The 6994-nt window shown below is 39.5% G+C and overlaps 1 non-coding gene across 1 annotated transcript; it reads right to left on the bottom strand.

Annotated features, from left to right (window-relative positions):
* Nucleotides 1-6504: 6504 nt before the first annotated feature.
* On the bottom strand, nt 6505-6576 carry TRNAE-CUC (transfer RNA glutamic acid (anticodon CUC)). The gene has a single exon. It is a non-coding gene; the product is annotated as a tRNA-Glu (tRNA).
* Nucleotides 6577-6994: the final 418 nt, after the last annotated feature.

Genomic DNA, 6994 nt, shown 5'->3' with positions numbered 1-6994 from the left:
TAGGGAAAGTGCACTGGTGAGCTGGATGCAGGACAAAGGACCAAGTCTTTTTTTTCCTAGTTGCACCATGTTGTTGATGTCAGAACTGATCTTAAGCAAGCCACTCACAAGTTGGTTGTGCAAATTTGTGAACTGGAGGATCTATATCAATAAAGCAGGGATTGACAGCTCATATCCTAAAGGAGACAGGAGCAATAAGAGAAGAATTGGGTCCTAAGCAATATGATAGGTAGTGGGGAGGACTGCGGCTTACCAGAGGATACTTTTCCCAGTGGGAAACTGGGCTCTGTGTTTCCAGATTTCTTAGTTTTTCAGGAGAAACTAAAATACTAATTTTTTAAAAGTTGAAATGTCCTGATTGCTAGCTTTCACATTAAAAATATTCTGTGGCAAACAAAACCAGATTCAAACAAAACCAGATTAGTCTGCAGGATGCCTGGTTACAACTTTTAACCAAAGAGCTCTCATACGTGTGGGCTGGGGCCACTTTGTGTTCCAAGAGCTAGGCCTGCTAGCTAATTCCTGTGTTTTAAGTCCACTCCCAGAGCTATTTTTTTTCATTCATTCCTTTCAGAGTTTAAAGAAAAAGAAAGAAAAAGAGGTTTAACTTGAATGTCTATTTTATAGCTTTACTGTTTTCTTGCCTTTTATTCAAGAGGATGGGTATTTTTAGGGGTACCTTTTGTTATATGCTGGCCTCTCACTGTTGTGGCCTCTCCCGTTGCGGAGCACAGGCTCCGGACACACAGGCTCAGCAGCCATGGCTCAGCAGCCATGGCTCACGGGCCCAGCCCGGCATGTGGGATCTTCCCGGGCCGGGGCACAAACCCGTGTCCCCTACATCGGCAGGTGGACTCTCAACCACTGCGCCACCAGGGAAGCCCTGAATATCACTATCTTTAATGCAGCTGATACAGCCAGTAGTGTTCCTTGACTTCTGGTCAAAATCAGTAAAAATTGGCTGATTTTAATGATCTTGGTTTGAGTTGTACAGCTTATATTACATATAGGCAATATCCCACAGTGGGGCTCATAGGACTGTTACTGCAAGGGTACTGTCTCTAAGCAGTCAGTTTAACTGGGTTCCTTTAGTTTCTTAACTAGCTTAAGTAATGAGGGGATTTTTTTTTCTTTTTTCCTGGTTACTTTAGGGAGTTTTGAGGACATCCATACACATGCACACCTGATCCTCACACCTGATCCTGAGCACACCTGATCCTCACAGGGACTACATGGGGAACTAAAAACAGGAGCTAATTGTTCCATAGTCTGTCTCTCCTTTTCAGTAGGCTTCCATTGCTTTTTCATTTTGCGTAGGGCCCAACTGCTGGCCCTTACTAGTCTACGTGGTCTTCTAGTTCAAGTATCCAGTATCATTTGCAAATTTGTTCTTTGTCTCCTGTTGAAATTCTTGTGAGGATCTGACTGGGTTATTTTTGGGAGATAGGCAATGAAAAAAGTTGATGGTATTCCTGTTGATTGGCTGCTTTAAGGTAAAGAGTCCTGCCCTAGTCCAATTAGCTGAATTTGGGAGGATGGAGTAATGTGCTGAATGCTTTGGACAGATGGATGTAGGGATTTGGATGAAGAGAGGAAGGAGCTTTGTTCTGAACAGGGTGTGAGCCAGCAACCACTCTGGAATCTATCTACTGGATACCATGGCTCAGTAACTTTTTATCCAGAGATGCCTAGAACTCTGTATAGAACAAAAATGGCCTAAGCTGTCAACTGATGTTTTTAATAGTTGTTGAATAGTGTTCAGTCTATTTGGCTTCCCTTACTCCTGGAGTACTCATCAGACTTCCAGGTTATCCTAGTTGAATAGCCATGAGACTGTCATGAAGAGATATATTCTTCATGGTCAATTACCACAATGTTCTAATTGCAGAATTTAATATTTAATCCTTTGGAAAAATCTCTTAAGCCTTTTAAGTGCCGAAAAGGTGAAATGAAGTGAATATTTTCATACAGCAAACATTAATTGGAGTGTTGCTTTGCTCTAGGGCAAGAAAGTTTCTCTTGATATGCCAACTCTAAACAGTTTTGGAGGCTAAGTAGTACTGTGTTGAGAAGGATTTTGGAATTTGAGATTGTTCCCTTGTTCTGCTGGGAAGAGTGCCATGTTTGATTTCTGATGTCTGCTGTGGTTGGAAAGAATTGTTGACCTGAATGACCTGTATTTTCTATCTGTAGTCTGTAATTATTGTTTAAATAATATATTAGTGTTTGCTTTCTACCTTCATTTTGTTGTACCTATGTACTTTTCAATGGGTAGTATTCATATCAATTCCTTATATTATGAGTAACAGCAGATCACTCAAGTTTTATAAGTAAGTTTTTCCATATTAAGAATTTTTTAAAGCCAAAGTGATGTTAAGTAAATTTATAAATATTAAAATGTATCAGCTCCTGACTGCATTCTCTAAGAATGTGAACTACTTCTTTACTTATATTGAATATTAAGGGGGAACTCATATGCTTTTGCCCCACAAGGAAAATATAACAAAATTTCCCTTCCGTTGAAGGATACAGGGTTTTTTCCCCATGGTATTCAGTTTATATACAGGAATATTCTCTCTAAAATCTAGCCTTTAAGCAAGAAGCATCTAGTAGAAATTCATTACTTTTTTTCTTAGAGTATTACATGAACATGGCAACAAAAAAATGTAGTACAAAAGTACTTTTGATGAAAAGCAACAGTTTTTCATTCCTTGCCTCCCATTGTTAGGCCTGCCCCCAGAAACAAACATTTGAACTATTTTGTTGTTTGTTCTTTAGGTAACTTTAAATTATATGCTTTTACCTACACTCCTTGATTGATTAAACACTATTTCCTTCCTTTTATAAAAGATGAAGATTTAATTCAGTTACTTCCCCTTCCCTCCCCCAAATTCCTACCAATATTTGATAGTTAATTGTAATTTTACGTTTTTCTCTTGGTGTGTGTGTGTGTGTGTGTGTGTGTGTGTGTGTGTTTACTGATGTAACATTCGTTTATAACATTACATAAATCTCATGTGTGCAATATTATAACTTGTCGACTTTATGCACAACAAAGTGCTTACCACCGAAAGTCTGGTTTCCATCCATCACCATACACTTGATCCTCTTTATCCATTTTGTCTCCCCACCACCCTTTACCTCTGGTAACCACCAGTCTGTTCTCTGTATCTATGTGTGTGTGCTTTTTGTTTTGTTTTGTTTGTTATTTTTAAAATATTCCACATGTGAGTGGAATCATACAGTATTTGTCTTTCTCTGACTGACCTGTTCACTTGGCACAATACCCTCAGGTTCCATCCATGTTGTACCAGATGGCAAAATTTAATCTTTTTTTATGTCTTGGTTCTTATATTAATCAACTTTTACTGCATAGCAGTCACAATCTTCTGTGTACAAGAGAGTGGATTATGACAGATTAGGTAACTTTCAGCAGATATTTACTCCTTGGTCTTGCGACTTGCTTTGGCCAGAAGAACTTGGGCAGAAGTGACAGTATACCAGTTCTGAGCCTAGGCCTTAAGAGGTATTAAATGTTTCTACTTGCCACTCTGGGAGTTTCCAATCTTTGCATAATAAAACAGGTCCCAGGCATCTGCTGGCCACTGTAGAGCCCCAGATGGAGAAACATGGAAAAGATGTAAACTTGACGTACAGCCTGAAACAGAGATGCCCCAAATGACCTAAAGAATTTATTTCTAAGTGAGAAATATATGCTTATTTTTTGTATGTTACTGAGGTTTTTTTGTTTGCTTGTTTTGCAGGAAAAGGTTGATCAGTTTAAAAATGGGTACCTAGGAGTGGGGTGCTGCTATAATGAAAACTTAAAATGCATGCCCATTGGCTTTGGAACTGGGTGGTGGTTAGCAAGGAAACTATTATAGGAGGCTGGAAAAATGGCTGTGTTATGTAGTAGCAAAATGTTTGATAAAACTTGTCTGTGGTAACATGGAAGACAGTTTAATTAAGTTGCAGTATTGGGCAAGGAACTTGCAAGATGTTGAAAGCATGAGCTAGTTGCTGTTAGCTGCATAGGATAAGGTACTACAAGCATAATTCAATCTACCACATCTGATCTCTTGGTGATAATCATTCATGCCCCTTTTGTTCCAATGATGTAGTTCTTCATCTTCATATGTATGTGTGATGGAACATGCCAGCTGTCAGGCTTTCCTTTAGCGTGGGTGGATAGCCGACTATCAGGCTGCTGGTCTTCCAAATGCCGCAAAGAGGAAGGCCTGGCTCTGGGTCACTAAAACCATAGCTTAAAGTTAATTTTTCTGGTGATGTTTTCCCCTCCCTCCCTTTCTTATTTCCTTTTTAAAAGGGGGCTGTAATTAATAAGGATGCTATTTGCTGAAACCAGTAAACCTGAAAATTTCAATGGCTAAACAAAATAACATTTTTTTTTTACTTCTTTATTAGTCCAATGAAGGTCTTCCTCTCAGCAGGCAACTTTCCTTCCTGTGATTTAGTGCACTGAATTTCTTCTGTCTTGTGATTCTGCCATCCTTAAAATTCCTTGTGATTCTCTGTCTCCTCCTAGCGGAAGGGGAAGAGAGAACAGAGAAGGCACTTCTTAATTGCCTAGGCAGGGAAATGACACATTACTTTTATTTACATTCCATTGGTTAAAACTAGTCATGTGGTCGTGCCTAGATACAAGAGGGGTCTGAGAAATGATGTTTTTGGCTAAGTAGTTATTTCTTAGGGACAACTCTATGTTATAGGAGGAAGTGTATGAATTTTGGTCGACATTTGGCCATTTTTTATTTATTTATTTATTTATTTATTTATTTATTTATTTATTTTGCAGTACGCAGGCCTCTCACTGTTGTGGCCTCTCTGATTGCAGAGCACAGGCTCCAGACGCGCAGGCTCAGCGGCCATGGCTCACGGGTCCAGCTGCTCCACAGCATGTGGGATCTTCCCAGACCGGGGCACGAACCCGTGTCCCCAGAATTGGCAGGCGGACTCTCAACCACTGCACCACCAGGGAAGCCCCGTTTGGCCATTTTTGCCACAAAGGAGAGTTACCCTCTTGTTGTTTTTGGCTGGGGGTAAATATTAGGCTCCTTGTGTGCTTTGTGAGCAGAGGTGGAAGAGGAAGATAGACATGGAATATTTGACTTGGTACAGTTTTTCTATATTCAGATCTTCAGTTCATCTCTGTCCTTAGCTACTTCCTTTCTTAATGCCCCTGTAAGACAGTTCCTCAGGTATCCCTGAGCCTAGAATCCCTCTAGGGTTCCAGTGGGCAGATCAGCTTTCATCTCAATTGCACCTTCCTCCTAGTGTAGTCTGTTCTGTTTAAGTTGTCAATACTTCTATTTTTGTCTTTCAGAAATTTGTTGAAATCTCTTGCTGGCCAATGATCAGCTCTTTCCAAGCTGAGTTTTCTTCACTGTTATACAGGCCTAAGTATCTGTACATTGTTTTTTATTTAAGTTTTAGGAGTCAGTTGAAAAAATATAGAATATCTTCAATTAGTACCTCTAACAGAATTTCAATTATTTTTTAATACCTGCTGCTTAATGAAGATGCTTTACTGTCTACCATGTGCCGAGCACTTCTCCAGGCTCTGGAGGACATGTAAAAAGGTGTAATATGTAATCCCTGTAAGTGTAGAGTCCACACTCACTCTGTCCCAACTTTGATTCTACTACCGGCTTACTTTTTCAGACAACTGATTACTATCATGGTACTTCTTTAGAAATGTTTGGTGCTTTTTCCTTGCTCATCTTTCCCTCTGTAAACCCTCCCTGGTTTTCAATTCCCTCTCTAACAGTACATGCCCCTCAAGTGAGAACTATTCAGTTCATTGTGTCATCAACATGCCATGTCATTTCTCACCTCTGTGCCTTTGTACACATAGTCTCTACTTTCTGGAGTTACTGTCCCTTTCGTATCTGAGTCCTGCTTAGATACAAATGCTGAATTCAAATTTCACTTTTTTTCTAAATAAATATTAATTGATTGAAGCTTTAAGTCGTTTAGATCAGTGCTATTCCAAGTGCAGTCTGTTTTTTTCCCATTTAGGTTATTACCTAAATTGAGCAGAATATTGAGCAGAATAATGGAATCACTTTGCTGTACACCTGAAACTAACACAACACTGTTAATCAACTATGCTCCAATATAAAATAAAAATTTAAAAACAAACAAAAAAACCAAAGTGCAGTCTGCAGACTGATACTGGAGCATGAACTGTTACCACTATGCTGGAATATAAGTATGCAAATTGAGAATAAGCTTTAGAAACTTTTATAGAAATTTGACAGAGAAATTATATGTCTGTCAAATTTATAATAAAATTTGGTTTCTATTTTACATGTTTAAAAAAATTCTGGTAATTCATTTAAATTTCATTTTATAAAAGGCTCTGTCCGCAAAGGATTAGAAAATTAAAAAAAAAAGACATCTCACCACAGTTCAAGAAACGTTTGTTTGTTTGTTTGTTTATTTATTTATTTAAGCCATACCTTGTGGCTTGCGGGGTCTTAGTTCCCCAACCAGGGATTGAACCCAGGTCACAGCAGTGAGAGTGCTGAGTCCTAACCACTGGACAACCAGGGAATTTCCAAGAAGCACTAACTTAGACTACAAAGCATATGAGTATTTAGCAGTGAAGAGATCAGTATATTTTGGACCAGTAGAAGAGGATTTCACAAAGGAGATGAGAGCTCTCCTTGAAGGGTGCGTAGGATTTGGATGGTTGGAAAGCACTGTGGCATTTCCAGTAGGGATAACAGGGTTTTGGATTACAAATGGAGGAGAGTTGTGCTAATATGATCTGGAGAGAAAAGAATCCTAGCAGAGTTAAAAATTAAGTCCACAGGGCTCCCCTGGTGGCGCAGTGGTTAAGAATCAGCCTGCCAATGCAGGGGACACGGCTTCGAGCCCTGGTCCAGGAAGATCCCACATGCCGCGGAGCAACTAAGCCCGTTCACCACAACTACTGAGCCTGTGCTCTAGAGCCCATTAGCCATAACTA

The sequence above is a fragment of the Lipotes vexillifer genome, unplaced genomic scaffold (assembly GCF_000442215.2).
Source record: "Lipotes vexillifer unplaced genomic scaffold, Lipotes_vexillifer_v1.1 scaffold7, whole genome shotgun sequence".
NCBI lineage: Eukaryota > Metazoa > Chordata > Mammalia > Artiodactyla > Lipotidae > Lipotes > Lipotes vexillifer.
The sequence above is the reverse complement of the archived record's forward strand: the minus strand, read 5'-3'. Positions and strand labels throughout refer to the sequence as shown.